Raw genomic sequence first — 23,842 nt, 5'->3', positions numbered from 1 at the left:
TTGCAGCTATCATGTTTCTGTACGGCCTTCCCTACTTTTATATCTCTGTTCGCCTTAGAGTCTCCATCATTCTTTCCATATAATTATTTTCATTATTTTGATAATCTAATTAATGTCTTTTTAATATCATACCATATTTCTACCCTCAAAAAATGCAAATTTTTATCCAAAAAATAAAAGAACATTTAACAGTTTGTATTATTTTGACAACTTATTCTTTTGTTACAGAAACAATAATAATTTTTGTTGAATGTTGATATTTCTCATTTACAAAGTTATCAACACCAACGAAGCGTTACATAGCGGCGATGGGTCATAAACAACTGCGAGTGCAACCAGCAGTTAAAGTGCAACAAAACAACAATAACTACAACTTCATACAGCAAATACAAAAAAAAAAAAAACAACTAGAGGAGTGAAAAATAAATAAATAAATATCAACGTTTATTAACCTTTAAACAAAATAAATTCCCTCACACACACTATTTTTATACATTTGAACATGATAATAGAGGTTTCACTTACAATTAAAATTTGTCCCCATGGCGAAAAAAAACTGATTGTTGACCAAAGGGAGATTTGTGGAAAATATCTAAAAATCAAACAATCATTATTTGTAGTTTAGTTGCAAGGCCTGATCTTTTTTTGTTGCTTTGCTTTATAGATATTTATGTATGTGGCATGTTTGTGGTACTTTGAACAAACAGCTCTGTTGCATGCTGCCTGCTTTATTGTTGTAAAAGTGGTCACTCAATAATTATCCATATGAATCTTGTTTGTAAAACTCAAAGTGAACATTGTAATAAACAGAATTCTAAAAAACCCGCATTGACAACATGATTGTTGTAAATTGAAATTGATAGATTTAGAAAGAAAAAAAAATATATTAAACTACGCACAATTTATAAGTATTGTATGAGAAGAGCTCTCGTCTAAATTGTTGCGCTAAATGAAGTGTTGCTTGTATATGAATTGTTTTAAATAAAAATTTAATTTAAAGTACATACTTGTATTTAGTTTTCTAAGAAACTAAATCAAAATGGCCCTGTTTAGCATGAGTTTTTTTGTTTGTTTTTGAAATATACAGCAGTGATTTGCTAAATAGTAGAGATCTTTTCTTTTATCAAATTCTCTACTAAAGTTAGCAAATATTCAATTTACCAATTTTTTTACCAACAAATTTTTTTTGTTTGTCATACATTTATTTTCACTAATAAATTTTAAGAAAAATTAAAAAAAAAATGTTGAAAACTATTTCGAAATTTTTTTTTATAATTTTGAAAAAAAAATCAAGTAAGAGTACTATATTTGGCTGTGTCGAATCTTAAATACCCTCCACCTAAATATGATGGTATAACAACTGAAATAATAACACAATTAGAAGTTAGAAAGACAAGTTTACGCAGACGATATTTTATTTCAAATGTACAAAATTTTTTATCTAATTCAGCAATTTATAACTGAAATTCCTAGAACGTATGAAATTTAAGAATTTATATACTTAATAATTAGTTAATACGTTTGGATCAACATTTTTCCCTTTTAACCTGAAGTGAAGAAACAGAGTATAAACAAGTAAGAGTGCTATATTCGGCTGTTCCGAATCTTATATACCCTTCACCAAATTATACTTCAAAATTTTAAATATTTTTACGTAAACAAAATTTAATTTTTTTTCCAGTTGTTTTTTTAATTTTTTTGGAAAAAAATTTTTCGTTATTTAAAATTTTTTTTTTTTTAAATTTTAAAATTTTTTTGGAAAAAAATTTTTCGATTGTTATTTAAAATTTTTTTTTTTTAAATTTTAAAATTTAAATTTTTTTTTTTTAAATTTAAAAAAATTTTTTTTTTGTTTTTTCAATTTTTTTTTTTTTGAAAAAAAAAATTTGGGTTAAAAATTTTTTTTTCCGATTTTGACCCATTGTAGTTCCAACTTACTATGGTCTTATATACGTCATTGCAAATGTCTTTGAAATATCTATCATTAGATATCCATATTGTCTATATTAATGTCTTAGTAATCCAGATATAGGTCAAAAATAGGTCAAAAATCGAGGTTGTCTTGGTTTTTCCTCATATCTCAGCCATTTGTGGACCGATTTTGCTGATTTTAAATAGCAAAATTCTCGAAAGCATGTCTGACAGAATTATTGAAGATTTGGATCCCGAAGATATCTGGGGTCTTCAAAAAACTGATTTCAACAGACAGACAGACAGACAGACGGACATGGCTTAATCGACTCCGCTATCTATAAGGATCCAGAATATATATACTTTATAGGGTCGGAAATGAAAAATGTAGAAATTACAAACGGAATGACAAACTTATATATACCTTCTCACGAAGGTGAAGGGTATAAAAAGGGTATACAAATATATTTAGACAAATTTCAAAATGTGGTTGTGGGACTTATGTGGGAGCTATGACCTATTATGATTCGATTGTCATAAAATATTTTAACATTATTTTTATGTATTTATATGAGAGCTGTGGCCAATTATGGACCAATATTCACAAAATTCAGTATTATGATTTTCGAATATAAATTACTGATCTGTGTACTATTTTGGTTTAATATATGCTATGACCTATTATGGTCCTAAGTATTTGAGGGCTATTTTTATAGAATTTCATATAAACAACGCTATTAATAAGATTGGACCTTATATGGGAGCTATGCCGAATTATGGACCAATATTTAAAAAAAAACTTGTACGATTCTTGGATACAAATTACTGATTGATATAAAATTTTGATTCAGTACAGATTTTTTTGGATATTTGTGCAGGTTAATGTGTTTTCCTGAAGTTGTTCTTATATGGAGGCTATGACCAATTATGGGCCTATCATCATAAAATTTGATACTTCGATTTTTGTACATATTGAATAAATTTGTTTCGAATTTAAACCTGATAACTATATTTGTTAGAAATTTATGAGGATTTTAGTGATTTTCGGGAGTGGACCTTATATGGGAGCTATAGTTAAATATGGACCGATATTCACAAAATCCAGAAGTATGATTACTGGATACAAATTACTGATACGTGCGTAATTTCATTTTAATATCGATATTTTTTAAATATTTTTTAAGGTTAATATCTTTTTCGGAAATGGGCCCTATAGGGAAGCTATGACCAATTATCGGCCAATCTGCATAAAATTTGGTACAGTAATATCTATGTATATGAGTATTTATGAGAATTTTAGCATGATAAAGGTATTTATAAGAGATTTATGAGTACGTAACTGATTTTTGGAAATGGGAGCTATGGTCAAATATGGACCGATATTCACAAAATCCTGTAGTATGATTTCTAAATATAAATTACGGATCTGTGTGAAATTTTGTTTTGATATTGATATTTTTTGGATATTATGTAAGTTATTGTGTTTTTCGGAAGTGGTCCTTATATGGGAGCTATAACCAATAATCGGCCGATCTTCATAGAATTAGGTACAGAGATTTTGGTATATATGGGGATTACGTACGTCGAATTTCAACTTGATAGCGATATTTATAAGACATTTATGCTTATTTAAAAGATTTTCGGAAGTATACTTTATATGGGGGCTATGTAATAAATTTTTTTTTACCACGAAACTTATTTTTGCTAAATTTTTTATGGATATTCCTATTCTGTAGGCATTTATAGAGCATAGAACAATATTTCGGGAAGAAATTTGTATGGTGGCTAGGAGAAATCATAGACCGATTCTTATAATTTTCACCAGAGTTACTCCTTTTATCATAAAAAAGTAGCGAGTGCAAAATTTTATGATATTACCTGTAATATATTTACAAAAATTACCAAAAATATATGAAAATTATCAATTTTTTTTTTGAGATTGCCCACATTTTAATTCATAACATTGGTTCCACTGTACCGATTTCGCTGCTTTTCAATACCAAACTGCTTCGGACAATAATAAATATTTTTCTTGCTCAATCGACTTAGAATTTCATAAGGATCAATAATATATATACTTTGTTGGGTCTCAGATGAATATTTCTCAATGTTACACACGGAATGACAAACTTATATATACCCTCATTCACCACTTATGGTGGTGGAGGGTATAAAAATTTTTAAATTTTTACCTAAAAATATTTCAAATATTTTTGAAAAGCACTAGGCTAGGCTAGGTCTTGCGTGTGCTATTTATCTCTTATAATTTCGGAGTTATAGGCATTCCTAAATTGAAATTTTAAAATTTTTACATACGTTGGTCCGCTTTGTTAAAAATATAGGGAGTAATTTTGGACCGAATGGATAGACAACAAAATTATCAAAAATATACAAAAGATTTCAGAGCAATGTCGATTATGGATCCAAAAATAAACGACTTTCAATTTAAAAATTAAAAAATATAGTAGATTTTTACTATTTTATTAAAAAAAAAATTTCTTTAAGAACATATAACAATTTTATGTCGTACTGCAAGCTTTCTTTACAGAAAACATTTTGGTATAAAACACATGTCCTATTTTTCGAATATGTGCCCCTACCCACTTCGAAATTTGACCTATTTGTTATTAAAATTTCAACTTTGGGCCACATGTTCTAAAATCCCAAAGCTGCGATCAGCAAACGGATAGCATTGGTAAACTTGATGTGTTTCCTATTTATACCCAATTTATTTTCCCATCCCCAAAGCAAATCTAGATTCTATGGCAAAATTTAAAAATACCATTTTTGGGATTTTCGCTCCAATTTTTAGAAATTGCCGGATTTTTGTTAATAAATAAAGATTATATTACATATTTATTGAGTTTCTAAAACTAAAATTTGTATCAAAATTTTAATAAGATTGCAAATATTAGGAACAATTTGATTCACATTTATTCCGAAGTATTTTTTTTTTTGTTTATATTTTAGGTCTTACAAAATAAAATTTCAATTTAAAACTACGTCATTCAAACTGTGTCTTTTCTATTTAATTCAAATATTGCGGAAATTTTGAAACACTCCTTAGTTACATAGATTACTTTTGATGAACAAAAATCATATTCTATTTTTTTAATGAACAATCAAAATGTATTAAAATTTACATTGATCCTTAAGACTAGAGTATAACGTGAATATTTTGTTCAAAGAATATAGGACTCTGTCACACAAAACAGCAATATTTAAAAATAGTCCATATTTAGTCCCATTGAAGCATCATCTATATATAAATTTGAAGAATTTGTTAGCAATATTTTGAAACAAAAACCACTTTGACCTTTGATTTTTAAAAGCTTTATACAGATTGGACTTGTAATGATACATTAACGTCCATTCATCTCGAGAAATAGTAAATTGAAAAGTTTTTTTGGAATTTTTAAAAATTCAAACAGCATTCTTTACAATATTTTTCCTTAATTTCTTTTCGGTAACACCAGAACATTTCTTCAATTTTTTTTATCTTTTTTTTAAATAAAAATTTTAGTTTTTATTTCAAATGATTTTAGTGTTCCTCTGCTCCAGTCTTTCTGTCTAACCCTTTATGTATATGTATCATACATTTAACTATTGACCACTGACTAATAAACTGAGGAAGACGATGTAGAATTAAAGACAAACACAAAAACTGATAATTTATGAGCTCAATTTCATATTTTTTGGGGAGTCTTCTTTAGCTGCTATGCTGACTGCTGCTGTCTGGTATTGGCATTAAACTCGAAAGGTTTTTTTTTTGTCAGGGTTTCTATATTTTTGTTAGACTTTGTTGTTCCATTCATATTTTTTTTTTGCTTTATGGTCAAGTATAAAATCCAAAATAAAGAAAAAAACATATTTTTGTTTTAAATTTTATGCCGGCATTATTTGGCTTTTTGATTTGTAGTTTTTGTCTGCTATTTGTATCAGTTGCACATGTACCAAATATATATTTTAGAGCGATTTTTTGTTCTTCTTTTAGTTTATAAATAAATTTGGTTTATGCCTTAAAATAAAAATAAATGTGTTTGTATATAAATCTGTATTTGTCTGTCCGTTGAACTCTTTTAAAGCTTTATTTTAGTGTTATTTTGTTTGAAGACCAATATATATTTGGTTTTTGCTACATTTAAACAGTTTACAAAAAAAAAATTCAAAATTAAATCGTTAAATGCTTGTTAGTAAATTTTTTAATAGTTTTTACGTATAAAATTCTCATACATATTTGATAAAAATGATTTATAGCCATTATAATAAATAATACTGGCAAATTTGAAGGAGTTTAAAATAATTACAAATAAACTGATAAACCAAAATACATATAAAGGGTGTCCAAAAGTAAACCCAAGATTTTATTTTATTTACAGCCCAATTATGAATAAAAATTCCCCGGAAGTTTTATCATTTTCACATTTTTCCTATTCAAATTCAATGGGAAAAAACTTCTGGGGAACAAACTCCCGGGGAATTTTTTTTCATAATTGATCTGATAACCAAACGGCATATACAAGTTTATCATTTCGTTATTAGATTGATAAATAAATATTCATCCTAGTTATTCATCCCAACAAGTTATGAAGTTCTTCCTCGATCGAAACAAACAGTAGTCGGGCAGTGCAAGGTCTGGATTATAATCCGGGTAAGGCAAAACTTCCCACCACTTCATTAGTGAAAAATCCATTTTTAGTGAAAAATCCATTTATTAGTGGAAAATAAATTTTTTAATGAAAAATCAATTTTTTAGTGAAAAATTCAATTTATAGTGAAAAATTAAATTTTCAGTGAAAAATTCAATTTTTAGTGAAAAATTCAATTTTTAGTGAAAAATTCAATTTTTAGTGAAAAATTCAATTTTTAGTGAAAAATTCAATTTTTAGTGAAAAATTCAATTTTTAGTGAAAAATTCAATTTTTAGTGAAAAATTCAATTTTTAGTGAAAAATTCAATTTTTAGTGAAAAATTCAATGTTTAGTGAAAAATTCAATTTTTAGTGAAAAATTCAATTTTTAGTGAAAAATTAAATTTTTAGTGAAAATTCAATTTTTAGTGAAAATTAAATTTTTAGTGAAAAATCAATTTTTTGTGAAAAATTAATTTTTTAGTGAAAAATCAATTTTTTAGTGAAAAATCAATTTTTTAGTGAAAAATTCAGTTTTTGGTGAAAAATCCACTTTTTAGTGAAAAATCCACTTTTTAGTGAAAAATTCAGTTTTTAGTGAAAAATCAATTTTTTAGTGAAAAATCCATTTTTTAGTGAAAAATCCTTTTTTTAGTGAAAAATTCTTTTTTTAGTGAAAAATTCTTTTTTTTAGTGAAAAATTCATTTTTCAAATTTTTTGTGAAAAATAATTTTGTTTTCAAAAATCAATATTTTTCTAATGAAATATGTCTATCATGGACTCTATGAACGCAACAGTTGCATATTTATCAACGTGCATAACGTTATTCAAATTTAATCTCACTTAAACATTCGTAAATGCCAAAAATAACGACAAAGCTCCATCATTGGTCAGTTCTTGTGCAACAGAAAAAAAAAAACAATAAAGCAAAGCATAAAACACATGGTACATGAAAAAATGAGAAGTACATAGTAAGCAGTCTTTGACTTGAGAGAATTTTTTACAAGGTATGTGATTTGCATGCATTATTTTAAACTATAATAAAGAATTGGATATAATGTTTTATATATCAATGAAAAGGTAATGAAATGTAGTTTTTAAAAATGTTTAGTTTTTGTACACTTCTTTATCATTTTTAGATGAAAACTAATAAAATTTAAAGTAAATATTTTTTAGAAAAATAACTATTTCGATGTCGAAAATATTTTCATTTTATAATATTTTTTTCGAGATTCTATAACTCATCAGCAACCTGCAATGACGTACAAGCGTTAAATGAATAAGTTAATATTAATTGAACGATTTTTATTAAATAATAACCCTAAATAATATAAATTTTTGTAAATTTGTTATAGATAGCGGAGTCAATATAGCCATAGCCCTCAAATAACTTACATACGTGATTCATACATCAATATATTCGCCATAGACCTGGTTCGTATGATATTTAAAATCTAGAAAATCGATCCACAAATGGCTGAGATATAATGAAAAAACCAGGACAACCTCGATATTTGCTATATTTTTGGTCTATATCTGGATTACTAAGTCATTAATAGAGATAAAATGGATATCTGATGATAGATATTTCGAAGACTTTATAGCGACGTATAGTAAGTCGGACCTACAATGGGTCAAAATCGGGAAAAATATTTTTTAACAAAAATTTTGTTTTCACAAATAATTATTTTTTGTCATAAAATTTGTTTCACTAATAAATTTAAAAAATAATAATTTTTGAAATATAAAAAAGAAATTTTTGGAATAAAATGTTTGTTAAAAATTTTTTTATTTATTTAATTTTTTTTATCTAAAAATATTTAAAATTTCTAATTTAGAATATAATTTGGTGAAGGGTATATAGCTATCTGCCTTGTTTAAATTTGTTTGTACGATTTAATGAAAATATTTCATTATATCTGTATTTGTTTATGAATTTCTAGAACTTTTCCGTTCATAAATTTAAAATTATGTTTAGGTGTCAATAGCTTGTTTAGTTTTTGGACAGATATCTGTCTAGTACGTCATAATTCATGTTAGTTTCGGCAGAAATTTCATTCTTTTAAATATCCATCTAAATACTTCCGATTTCCCTCTGTCTTTTCGAGTCGAATGTTTAATATTTTGTAAAATGTATATTTTATTTGATTGAATTATTATTACACACTCTTAAAAATATAATCAATTTCAAATTATTCATTTATTAAAGAATTTTTAAATAAATAATAATAAAACAGCTACTGGTATTAAACACATATGTCACTGATTTATTTATTTAATAACTAAAAGTAAAATAATTAAGTTATAACAACTTTTCAATCAATATTTATTTATTCCACAAAAAAAACTAAATAAAACAAATTAAAAGAAAACATAATTATTGACACACGTTCTAAATATTAAATGAAATATTTAACCAGAAAATGTACATACATGAAAGAAAAAATAATCTTACACAAAAAAAAAAAACTATTGGTTAAATAAATAAACAAAACTAATAAGAAAATTGTTTAATATATACACCTCGTGACACCAATTATGCTGCAAAGCGACACGAATGTTCAAATATTGATTTACTATGTTTTTGTGAGTTAATACATACATAAATATTTATTTAACGGTGTAGTTTTTCATTTCTGTCAGATTTTCGAACAAGATAAATCAATTTTCCATCATTGTTTGCTACAATTGTCTTTGTTTTGAAAGAAGTATCTGGCTAGCTCTACTATGTAGAGTGTTAAATGTTATTACAAACAAACGTTCAAGGGGTCAGGCCACAAAAAGAACAAAGTGAAAAAAATATATCAAGTTTGTTATATTAAATGTAACCAATAATTATGACATGTAAACTAATTGTTAAATAAATAAAAGAACAATAAAAAAAATAGTTTTGTTAAAAAAGAAATCATGACTTCATGTAGTATTGTTCAGAGAAATTGTGCTGGGAAATTGCGGCTTGATGTTTATATTACAAGTTCATAAAAAAAGAGAAAGATTTGAACTGAATTTCTACTAAATGTTTATAAAGTAAATACTAAAAGTTGTTACACCAAAAAACTAAGTGATGTGTTAGAAAGTGGGTGCAGTTTGGGAACATAATTGAGATATACATTGGTGCCCTACATTAGCAGTATTCTTGTTTAGTTCTTTAGTGAATTTGTTTGAAAGAACTATCGACCTTTTCGTTATAATTTTTGTAGTTTTCTCTAGTGGAATCAGTTTTGTAGTTCAAAATTAAATATAAACTATGTTTTAAAAACTATGTTTTAAAAACTATAGAAAATGTCTACATTGTGTAAACTATTGTTTACATAGTGTAAACTATTGTTTACATAGTGTAAACTATTGTTTACATAGTGTAAACTATTGTTTACATAGTGTAAACTATTGTTTACATAGTGTAAACTATTGTTTACATAGTGTAAACTATTGTTTACATAGTGTAAACTATTGTTTACATAGTGTAAACTATTGTTTACATAGTGTAAACTATTGCTTACATAGTGTAAACTATTGTTTACATAGTGTAAACAATAGTTTACATAGTGTAAACAATAGTTTACATAGTGTAAACAATAGTTTACATAGTGTAAACAATAGTCTACATAGTGTAAACGATAGTTTACATAGAGTAAACTATTGTTTACATAGTGTAAACAATAGTTTACATAGTGTAAACAATAGTTTACATAGTGTAAACAATAGTTTACATAGTGTAAACAATAGTTTACATAGTGTAAACAATAGTTTACATAGTGTAAACAATAGTTTACATAGAGTAAACTATTGTTTACATAGAGTAAACTATTGTTTACATAGAGTAAACTATTGTTTACATAGAGTAAACTATTGTTTACATAGTGTAAACTATTGTTTACATAGTGTAAACTATTGTTTACATAGTGTAAACTATTGTTTACATAGTGTAAACTATTGTTTACATAGTGTAAACTATTGTTTACATAGTGTAAACTATTGTTTACATAGTGTAAACTATTGCTTACATAGTGTAAATTTTTGTGGAAACTGTAGTTTACATAGTGGAAACTGTAGTTTACATAGTGGAAACTATAGTTTACATAGTGGAAACTGTAGTTTACATAGTGGAAACTGTAGTTTACATAGTGGAAACTGTAGTTTACATAGTGGAAACTGTAGTTTACATAGTGGAAACTGTAGTTTACATAGTGGAAACTGTAGTTTACATAGTGGAAACTGTAGTTTACATAGTGGAAACTGTAGTTTACATAGTGGAAACTGTAGTTTACATAGTGGAAACTGTAGTTTACATAGTGTAAACTATTTTTTACATAGTGTAAACTATTTTTTACATAGTGTAAACTATTGTTTACACATTGTAAACTATTGTTTACACAGTGTAAACTATTTTTTACATAGTGTAAACTATTGTTGGTCATATCTCCATTTAGAGGTCCCACTTTCGAAGTCGTTGACAGAACGTATTTTCATTAATTCGTTTTAATGTAGGGAACCTTCAATTTTTTTTAATACCATGTGTAATGCATTTCTACCAACCAATCCATAATCACTAACAGACCTTTCATTTTACTTATTTATTTAAAAAAATCCATGAATGACTACATCTTAATGTTCTATAACTTCAAAACTTATAAAAAGTCAACCAACCAACACTCTGTCTCAATTTGTTATGGTTTAGTTGATGCATAGAACGAATTGTTGCTGTAGCTAGATATATTACTAGCTAGATGCTGTGTCTTTTGCCAGTTGGACTGTCAACACAAGTGTCTATTTGTTTGTTTTCAACACTTGAATGAACTTGTACTACATGGTACTAAGCTAAACCACACTAGATGGTGTAAACTACAATTATAATCATACAATAAGTAAGAAAAGAAAAAGGGCCAGCAAAAGCTTAAAAAAAAGTAACATACAAATAATAAGAAAACAAATTCAAAAATTATATATTTCATGTCAAGCTCAAACTCAAGCAGAGCAGACAACGACCACACCCTTAATTGAATCAATGACTGAATGACGGACTTTTCTGTACATTCATACATAGATGTCTTACAAGTCATAAACAATCATGTGTTCTCATATATATAGTTCAAGTCAAAAAGCCACAATTGTTTTGTATTTTCTAGTGTTATTTATTTCACATCTATCACCACAAGTGTGTCATTTCTGGCTTTATTTAAAGTAATTTTTTTTAAATGAAAAAATATCAAAAGCGGGTTTTAGAGCTTGAATAATTCCATTTCACATGAGTTTTGATTTTAATGATTTTACGCTTAATTTTTCAAGAAAACCAAGTTTAAGGTGAGGTTTTTTCTTGGCTAAAACAATAAACATGAAATATGTATTTCTGGCTACACAATACATGATCATAAGGCCGCTTTAACTTTAGTTCTTAAATGTATGGTGTTGATTGTTTTATAGCTAAATAATAAGGTGTTTTTTGTCTTAGTTTTTTTTTTTTTAATTAAAGACCTTTTTGACTATAAAGTGCACCAATATCATAGAAAACTTGTTTAATGTTTTTTGTTTGTTTCTTTATAATTCACATAGTTCAAGGTGAGTTTTAATGTCTTTTTGCCATAGAAAAAACTTTAATTTACACTTAAAATGGTTAAAATAATTAAAATCTAGGTAATTAAACTTTAAAGCAAATTGGAGTTCATTTTTAAATTAGAGTTTTGATTACAAGTAATGGTATTTTAATGGACAAATCTGGATTCTGAATGGAAAGTTGTTGAAATCGAAAATAAAAGCAAAACTAACTTAGAACAAGTTGAGGGACTGCTACACTACAATAATTTAAATTATACTCTTTCATTTTAAAACCGCCTTTGAACCACTATGTAAAGAATAGTTTACACTATGTAAACAATAGATTACACTATGCAAACAATAGTTTACACTATGTAAAAATTAGTTTAAACTATGTAAACAATAGTTTACACTATGTAAACAGTAGTTTACATTATGTAAACAATAGTTTACACTATGTAACGTATAATTTACTATATGTAAACAATAGTTTAAACTATGTAACTTATAATTTACACTATGTAAACAATAGTTTACACTTTGTAAACAATAGTTTACACTTTGTAAACAATAGTTTACACTTTGTAAACAATAGTTTACACTTTGTAAACAATAGTTTACACTTTGTAAACAATAGTTTACACTTTGTAAACAATAGTTTACACTTTGTAAACAGTAGTTTACACTTTGTAAACAAGAGTTTACACTTTGTAAACAATAGTTTACACTATGTAAAGAATAGTTATCACTATGTAAACAATAGTTTACACTATGTAAACAATAGTTTACACTATGTAAACAATAGTTTGCACTATGTAAACAATAGTTTACACTATATAAACAATAGTTAACACTATGTAAACTACAGTTTACACTATGTAAACAATAGTTTACACTAGAGTTTACACAATGTAAACTACAGTTTGCACTATGTAAACTAGAGTTTGCACTATGTAAACTACACTTTACACTATGTAAACTACACTTTACACTATGTAAACTACACTTTACACTATGTAAACTACACTTTACACTATGTAAACTACACTTTACACTATGTAAACTACACTTTACACTATGTAAACTACACTTTACACTATGTAAACTACAGTTTACACTATGTAAACTACAGTTTACACTATGTAAACAATAGTTTACACTATGTATATAATAGTTTACACTATGTAAACAATAGTTTACACTATGTAAACTACAGTTTACACTATGTAAACAATAGTTTACACTATGTAAACAATAGTTTACACTATGTAAACAATAGTTTACACTATGTAAACAATAGTTTACACTATGTATATAATAGTTTACACTATGTAAACAATAGTTTACACTATGTAAACAATAATTTACACTATGTAAACAATAGTTTGCACTACTTTTTGAAGTGTAAACTATTTCGAAATTTTCAGAAATTTTTGGAGTTGATCAGGTGTAGTTTGAAGGCTTTGTGGCGTTGGTAAATGGGACAATAAGACTCAGAATTGTTAGAACTTCGTGTAGGTTTGGAATGTGAAACATATTATTGTCCAAGGTTACAAAGACATATTGCACATTTAAATGAATTGGGAGACATTTTTGGTTTGAACTGTGATAAATATCTTCTATTTTATTAGGAAGTTATGTCAGCAGTTCTTGAATATTTAACTCGTAACGTCGTTTATTGACTCCTTGACATGGTTTCCATCATGCAATTTTGAACTAGTCTAATGTAGCATTTTAAATTACATTCATTCTTATCATTAAAAATCTTACAAAAAACTAAACATTTTTTTTATATAAATAAATTCATAATTAATTGATTGACTAAAATTTCACAGACACTCTAATAAATTCCTATCTCTCTTACATACATCAACAAAAAATGTCAAAAAGTCAAACTAATCACAAAAAGTCTAAACAACAAAAAGTAAGCTGTCATATTAAATTAAAAATTCGTTTAATAAATACACTTGTTTTAGTTGTTGTGTTTCATAAGTTTTTTTTTTTGTTTTATACATCCATACATAGTTTAAAACTCACAGACTACCTTTAATAAAATTAAAAAAACACAACATAAACAACAAAAAATTATTTAAATTAGCTGCTCATACTCATATTCTTTCAAAAAAGTAACAAGAACAAGTAATGTTTGGGCATGTGTATATGATGAGTAAGTCTACAGCTGATGTCTATTCCAATCTAGATCATCATTGTACAAATCCAACTGAAATTTGTATTTACAAGTGGAAATTCATAGTATGCATGAGTTGTAGGTTTATTTGTATCTATCAGTCTGTCTGTTTGTATTGCATACGATATGAAATCAAATGTTTGGAAAAATCAACAAACAAAGTCATCAAAAATAATAATCGTCATCATCATCATCAAAAGCAGCAGCAACAACAACAACATTCAAGAATACATCAAAATAAAAATTGGGTTTTATTATGTTGTTTTTGTTATTGTTGCCAGTAATACAAAATAACAACAACAAGACAACTGAATGTAACAAACTCATCATCATTTGAATTGAGTGTGTAGCACGCACACGAATATTATTTGTTGTATTATTTATGTAAAATGAAATGAAAATTATTAAAGAAAATTTATGCAAAGGCCTTCCGTTTTTTTATTTGTAGTTACTGCATGAACTATGTACTACTTGGAAAGGAAGGTCTACTTATTTATATAATATGGATGTAACACAACAGAATTTTTTTCGATGGTTTACACCTTGTAATCGACACTTTACACAAATCATGGAAACCATCATTATCTTCACAATAGATTACTTTAAGTAAACGATTGTTCCCAATAGTTTACACCATGAATGCACTAGTTTACACTATGTAAAAAACAGTTTACACTATGTAAATAATAGTTTACACTATGTAAACAATAGTTTATACTATGTAAACAATAGTTTACACTATGTAAACAAGAGTTTATACTATGTAAACAATAGTTTACACTATGTAAACAATAGTTTACACTATGTAAACAATAGTTTACACTATGTAAACAATAGTTTACACTATGTAAACAATAGTTTACACTATGTAAACAATAGTTTACACTATGTAAACAATAGTTTACACTATGTAAACAATAGTTTACACTATGTAAACAATAGTTTACACTATGTAAACAATAGTTTACACTATGTAAACAATAGTTTACACTATGTAAACAGTAGTTTACACTGTGTAAACAATAGTTAAAACTGTGTAAACAATAGTTTACACTATGTAAACAATAGTTTACACTATGTAAACAATAGTTTACACTATGTAAACAATAGTTTACACTATGTAAACAATAGTTTACACTATGTAAACAATAGTTTACACTATGTAAACAATAGTTTACACTATGTAAACAATAGTTTACACTATGTAAACAATAGTTTACACTATGTAAACAATAGTTTACACTATGTAAACAATAGTTTACACTATGTCAACAATAGTTTACACTATGTAAACAATAGTTTACATTATGTAAACAATAGTTTACACTATGTAAACAATAGTTTACACTATGTAAACAATAGTTTACACTATGTAACCAATAGTTTACACTTTGTAAACAATAGTTTACACTATGTAAACAATCGTTTACACTATGTAAACAATCGTTTACACTATGTAAACAATAGTTTACACTATGTAAACAATAGTTTACACTATGTAAACAATAGTTTACACTATGTAAGCAATAGTTTACGCTATGTAAGCAATAGTTTACGCTATGTAAGCAATAGTTTACGCTATGTAATAATCACAGAATAAATAGTTCCCAGCGATTAATATAGTTTACTATGAAACATGGCATCTGCCATCATACGTCATGTAAACACTATGTAAACAATCGTTTAGACTATGTAAACAATGGTTTTCATTGTGTATTTGCAATGCAATTGTCAGATTCTTATAGAATCCAATAGCAGTATGTCTCTCCAAAGCTTTTAGAATTTTCAGAATGAGCGTTGTCATCTCTGACGGCATATTCTGGGAGTTTATCGGCAAATAAATCAGTCGCTTGAAATTACTTCCGTAGAGGTTCCGTGTGATGGTCTGGTCAGATTTCAGCAGCTTTTATGTGAATTCGGCGGGTTGGTCGAGCTTTACATACGATTCCTTACGCTTCGGGTTATCGTAATGTATCCATTTTTTATCGCTATTAATGATTCGTTGCAAAAATAATTTTCTTTTATTGCGATCAAGCATCACTTCGGAAAATGGACTTTCAAGGTCTCTCGTCTTCAAATCGTATGGTACCTAATTTCCCTGCTTTTGAATAAATCTAGTTGCTTGCAAACGTTTTGAAATTGATGCTTGAGTAGCTCCTAATAATTTTTCAAGCACTTGTTGAGTTTGTTAACAATATTCATGGAGTATTGTAAATTTTTGGTATTCAATCTTTTTTGGCTGGCCTCGGCGATCGTTGGCTTGTGTCAAAATCACCACTTTCAACTCGTTTGCTCATTGAAACCGATGGAACACATTCACCATAACCTTTGGTGAGCAATCGGTGTGCTTCAGTTGCAATTTGTTTCAAGTTAAAGAAGTAAAGCAAAACTATAACGCTTTGTTACAAAACTTTATTTTTTAATGAAAATAACTTTTAACATTGATATTGCTACATATTTGATAATGTTGTAATATATATGTATATTAAGGTGGCCCCAAATTATGTGAATGGTTAAATAAAATAAAAGTTAAATTAATTATATGATTCCGTTTTTCAAAATGTTTGTCCTGAGTTCAATATCTGGTTGAAAAAATAATAAAAACCTTAAAAGGGACCTTTTATCCTTTTATTGAGCCCAGAACAAAATTTTTGAGAAATGGTTTCCTCAAACAAATAAACTTTCCAAAGTAGTCAACTGATAGGATTCACATACTGGTTACATAGAATCAGCTATAACATAGGCAGTCCAATAACCGATTTCTTGTAAACAAATCTTCCTCCAACAACTTTCCAATAGATTACTTCTGTTGGGTAAAATAAATAATTTCTAAAGTGTAGCGCAAAATAAACATTTAAAGCAACTCCACTGTAGGTTACTTAGATTTACCAAAGTGACAATTGACTTCACTCTAGTTTACCTGGGATGTATAAAGTAACCAATTAACTTCTCTATGCACTAAAATGAGCACATACATGTCAAATGACCCAAAATATATAAATTGGAGTCAGCCTAGTGATCAGATAATAGTGGCAATTACTGTTAATAAGGGATAGCAACAATAACATGCTCTTGTATTTCGCTCTCACAATCATATTATTGTTGGGAGTAATTATTGAAACCAGGTCCAGTTTGGGTAATACCTGCAATAGGGGAATGATATGTAATATTCTTCATTCATGTTTGGCATAGTGTATACCCTATTCGTCTTAATGCCTCTTTAATTATTTCACTTTTCATTTATCCCCACAAAATATGTACTCATACCAATTTTTTTTGGCCAGACATTGGTATATGTAAAGTATGTTTGTATGTATATAATTTCTAAAGACTCGTAACTGTCACTTTAAAAAAATATTCAAATAAGTTTAATTTTTTTTTTGCTTTTCTGTTAGTACGAGTATATTTGAGTTTATGTGTGAGTCGGTGTAAGTTTATATTGTGAATGTATTCATACACTTGAATAACCAGACAGATACATCTAGAGAGTTTAAATAAACATAGAGAATAATTTGTTTATTTTTGAAAAAAAAAATAAAGACAAAAAATATATCTATATGGAAATAAAAAAACCAAGAAAACAAAAAAAAATTATATTCTCAAGAAAAGTCAACATGGAAAAATTATGCAGAGTTGAGTTGTATTTAATGATTATTTCATAACTGCATATAAATTAGTTAAACATAGAAAAAAGCCACTGTATTACAGTTGCTGGTTGGAATTGACTTAAGCAGTAAAGGAAGAATAACTAGCAGCATTTCTTAATGACAAAATTTTCTTTAATAAATTTCAAATACTGCTAATTTTATAAGCCCCACTGTCTGGTGTAACACTTTATAGTTTACCCTACTAAATAACAATTTGTAGTCAATTTTGTTGTTGTTATAATTTTTAATTTAAATAGAAAGAAATATAAAGAAAAAAAATCTACATTTGAATCCCTTGGATTTCTAACCGAGTGTTTGAATGCTGATGTGTTGTGCTGTGTTGTGTGTCTGTAGATTTGTATATGTTTTCTTACAATATTAGACTAATAGATATCAAACTAAGATAGATAGATCTTTTTCTGTATTTCTCCTCTTCATTTTAAAGAAGATGCATTTAATTAAAAGCATCACTAATTAAGGTCAAAACATAATTTAAATACAATTTCAACATCTAAACTCCATGAACAATTTATTTATTTACTACAACCAACCATAAATGTAAAAAAAGAAACAGAAAATACAAATATTTATTTATTATTTCTTTTTTGTTTTCAAAGATTTTCTATATAAAGATATGAAATTCTCAGACAAATTGAAAAATATTTATAAATGATTTTTAAACAAGTAATAAATTTTCATATAAATATTTGTATACATATTTGAACAAACAACAAAAATGATATGCAAATCTTTCTTTTAAAACTTTTTGATTTGTATTTTTATATGATTTATGGTAAGAGTCGTAATAATTTCCCTTTCATTGAAGGGCCCCCCCACAAGAGGTAGAAAAATATTGAAATGTAAGAAAAAAAAACTACACGTGTGAACTGTAAGTATTTGGGCTAGATTTTTTGCCTTCTCATCAATATTTTATCGTCTTATAATAATAAAAGGCAATTAATTTTCTAAAGACTTTGCTGTTAGACACTCCATAGTAATAAACAAAGTTAAAAAAGGCTGAGTCGTCATTGTCTTGGCAAGAAGACCTTCAGGAATATTTATTAAACAAAAAAAATATTATAATTATAAGATCAATAACTAATTAAAAAAAAGTATTGAATAAGAGGTTTTTGTTTTTTTTCCAGTTTTCTTTAAATCCCTTAGTTGTTGAAAAAGAGCTAATTAAATGTTAAGTTACTACAATAATTATAAGTTATTGAGGAATTTGGTTTTTAAATAAATAATTAGCAGGTCTTATGTTTACATTATGTAAACAAAAGGAATGTTTTGTAATTGTTGACAAAAAAGAAGACAGTTTTTCTCAACTATATTTTAGCAGCTGTTTTTTTACTCCTTCAGCTTTAACCTAAAAAATAAATAAATATTAAAAACTTTATAGGCTGTAATTGCTGAACTGTTAATTATTAAAAAATTCTTGTTAATTTTAAGCAATTTATTATTAAAATTGTTGTGACAATTTTAAAATCCACTGATATTGATATATATTTTACACGGGCTAAAATATTTTGAAGGCAGTTTTTTGTTTTAATAACTTATATGTCATTTTGAAGGGAACCTTATCTGTCATTCATTCTCCTTTAGCTATTGAACATTTAGCGTAAAGAACAATGTGTTTTTTTTGCACTGAAAATGTTGAATTTTGTACCAACAAAGCGTCATTTGCGGGAAGTTTTGCTTTACTTTTTAATTTGAGAAAAAAGGGCCAATTGAAGCCGAGAGACCTTGAAGGACGATTTTGCATGTCCGAAATTATGCTTAAACGCTATAAAAAATAATAATTTTTCCACGGAATTACTACATGCGATGAGAAATTGATCCATTACGATAAGTCGAAGTGTAAGAAATCGTATGTGAAGACCGGCCAACCAGCTGAATCGACACCAAAGACAAATATCCATGGCGTTAAGGTAATGCTATGTATTTATTATGAGATTCTGAAATCTGGTCAGATCGACCATCATAGAAAACCTGTATCGAACACAACTGATTCGCTTGAAGCAAGCATTTGCCGAAAAATGACCAGAATATGACCAGATATGAAACCTAAATATTCCATGGCCACATTATACAATACCTGTTAAAAATTATTTAGAATGAAAATTTTGCCTCACCCGCCTTATAGTACTGAACATGCCCTATCCGACTACTATTTGTTTCGATCGATGCAGAACGCTCTCTCTGGGATAAGCTTTACTTTGGAACAGAGTATCCGATATAGGCTGTATTCGTTGTTCTCCTCAAAAGATGAGCTGTTGTTTTGGCTCGGTATCCGTATTTTTTTTTTTTTTTTATTTTTATATTTTGAATAAAAATAACGAAATACGTACTTTCTTGAATGTATGAATGGATAAAAATGCTTTGGCATCATGAATCTTCAACACCAATTTAAAGAGCCTAAGCACAAGGTGACTATCAAGACTCCATAGGAAAGTCTAAGTCCAAGTTCTAATGAAACTAAATAGCTGTATGTCGCACGCACAATACCGAGACGAACAGAATTGTACTTTAACCGCAGCTAAAGACCTTTTAGGGTTGATAATTGATGTAAAATTAATTGAATAGTTTATTTCAAAAACCAGTTAAGCAACAAAATATTGATTTTTAGTAAATCAAAGAAAACTTCCTAGCAAACTAAAAATTACTTTAATATAATTGATATTTTTTCCTATGAAAGTTATCGATTTATTTAACTGTTTAATAAACATAAAACTTTTGTTTATCTATACCAACATTTATACCAAATTTTTAAAGAGTTTAACATAAATTTCATACATACATATTTGTTCTCGTTAGACAGTGCATTTTGCTTCCGTTGTAGGCCATTGAAAAATATTCCCATAAAATTTCCCACCAAGTAGGGTTTTAGATCTAGTACATATTTTACTTTTTTTCATATTAATTGAGACCTACAACAAAGCCCATTCAAGTGATGTCCCTTGAATTCTTTCACCACAAAACACGATTTTCTCGGCTTTGCTTTATCATATTTAATTGTTGTTTGCATTAAACGATGCGTTTACCTTTACAAAATAGTAATCGCCAATTAACTCAATTTTATATTTTTTGTTACTTGACTGGTTTTTGAAATAAACGATTGAATTAAGACAAACTATTTTACTTAGTTTTTAATTGATTATGACTTGTAGTCATTGCTAGCTCTGAAAATCTTCACTAGTCTTAAAAATATCATGGCATATGTTTTCTGAGGATTTAAAAACAAACTGTTCTGAACTATTCAATTCATTGAAATCATTATTCAATAAGTTCCATAAAGCTGTATAACATCGCCTTAAATTTAGGCCTTGCTAAAAGATAAATTTTCAAATTAATAGTTAATGTATAGCATAAATAAAAGTGGCACTAACTGAAAATGCAAAAAAATGGGATCATCCATAATTCTTTTAATTTTCTCCACAAAAAACAGTGGACAGAATTTAAAATATTTTGGAAATATATCTGACGTTTCTAATTTAAAGATCCGATTGACATTAAATTCCACATAGAAATTTTTAATTGTTTTTAAGTTTTGACCACATAAGGGCTCATATACATATGTAGAAACCACCTCAGACATATAAAACTTTAAACTAAATTTTTGTGGTTTGTCCAAAATCAAATATCAATAGAAACATATCAGAAATGACGAATTTATTTCCAAAATATCTTGTTTCAATGCCATTGGAGTAGTCACTGCAACTGCATTTTTTTCTATATCACTCTCTTCTATTATGATTTCGTTGTCTAAAAATTATGAAATTTTTCTTTCATTTACCTTCTGGGCATAGAACAATATTTTCACCAGACACACAGAGTTCTATAAAAATGTTAAAATTTTAATTTATTTAAATTTTCTTCTATTTTCAATACCAAAAATTTAAACTCTGTTCTATAAATTAAATTCTACCACAAATAAAAATAAGTGTCAAAAATTTATAAAAAATAATTTTTTTCATTTGAGCAAAATTAACGTGTTTCGGAAATAAAAGTGTGCTGTAAATTGTTAAAAAAAATCATAAAATAGTGTATAGAAGTGTGATAAAGTGGTTCGGTCTGTATTTAGTCAGAAAATCAAAGGTAAAATTTCAAGTATTTTGATGTGTTAAATTCTCTCACAAGTATGTTGAATGCACATATCACAAGTACGTGTGAGAGAGTAATTATTGAGAGTTACAGTTTTGTAAAATTTTAAAGTTAATTTAATCGATTAACATTCCGTTGGGAATGAAAATGAGCCGCAGTTTGTAGAAATTTACTATTTCAAATCAGAAGAAGCTATCTTTATACCCTTCTCCATGTCATTCCATTTTTTATTTCCACATTTTTCATTTGCGACCCCATAAATTATATATATTCAAGATCTTTATAGATAGCGGAGTCTCTATAGCCATATCCGTCTGCCTGTTAAAATCAATTTTCCGAAGACCCAAAATATCTTACATCAATTATCCGCTATAGTCCAACTTAGATTGCTATTTGAAATCGACAAATTCAATCGGACATTAAATGACTGAGGTATAAACAAAAAACCACGACTGTATCGATTTGATATTGTTTTTTCACCAAAACAAAAATCTTAATCAACAAAATTTGTTTGAAAAAAAAAAATGTTCCAACATTTGTATACCCTTCACCTTCGTGAGAAGGGTATATATAAGTTTGTCTATATTTTTCATTTCCGACCCTATAAAGTATATATATTCTGGATCCTTATAGATAGCGGAGTCTGTATGTTGAAATCAATTTTCTGAAGACCCCAGATATCTTCGGGATCCAAATCTTCAATAATTCTATGAGACATGCTTTCGAGAAGTTTGCTATTTAAAATCAGCAAAATCGGTCCATAAATAACGGAGATATGAGCAAAAACCCGGACAACCTCGATTTTTGACCTATTTTTGATCTATATCTGGATTACTAAGTCATTAATATAGACAATATGGATATTTAATGATAGATATTTCAAAGTTCATTGCAACGATGTATGCTATAGTAAGTTGGATCTACAATGGGTCAAAATCGGGAAAAATATTTTTTAACCCGAATTTTTTTTATCATCAAAAAATTTTTTCCAAAAAAAAAAAATTTTGAAAAAAAATTTGGAAAAAAAATTTTAAAAAAAATTAAAAAACAATTTAAAAAAAAATTTGAAAAACAATTAAAAAAAAAAAATAAATTTTGTTTACCTAAAAATATTTAAAAAAATTTATTTTAAAGAATAATTTGGTGAAGGGTATATAAGATTCGACACAGCCGAATATAGCGCTCTTACTTGTTTTTCATCGGATAATTTGTTTTTCACCTAAATTTTGTTTAATATTTTATCCAGTTTTATAAAATATAATGTCTTCCATTATATTTCTAAAGTCAAAAGTTCAGATGTCACTTAATCTCTTTTAGGGAGCTTTTAATAAATTTTGGGACTTTGGCTCTCAAATCCTTGATAAGTTCTGTGGTTTTTAAACTGTTGTTCTTTAACATTTTCTTCTGGTTAATAATTTCAAACTAATTTATCTTATGTGGTTAAATTGCTCCTCATTGTTACATTAGGACTTTATAATATAACCATTTTAAATAAGTCTGTTCTATATTATATAAGGGTTTATTTAAATACAAAATTCTTTTCCATTTAATTTATTTACTTCAATTGATTCTTGCTCCATTATTAGTCTCAGTTAAATCCACCCATATCCTTGATTTTAAATATTTTCCTTTGTCTTCCACTAGATTTCTTAGAAATATTTTTAAAACAATATTAAACAAAGCAATAACAAAGCGGAAGTATCATTTTCACATAATATGCAATAAGTATTTACAGATAAAATCTATAAAACCGCTAAATACCCAATGTAAAACTCCTTCGGGCTCTTTTGAAATCTTTAATAAGCCGCTTTCAAAAAAAATCTAACCGACAA

Source organism: Calliphora vicina, chromosome 5 (genome assembly GCF_958450345.1).
Source record: "Calliphora vicina chromosome 5, idCalVici1.1, whole genome shotgun sequence".
Taxonomy (NCBI): domain Eukaryota; kingdom Metazoa; phylum Arthropoda; class Insecta; order Diptera; family Calliphoridae; genus Calliphora; species Calliphora vicina.
The sequence above is the reverse complement of the archived record's forward strand: the minus strand, read 5'-3'. Positions refer to the sequence as shown.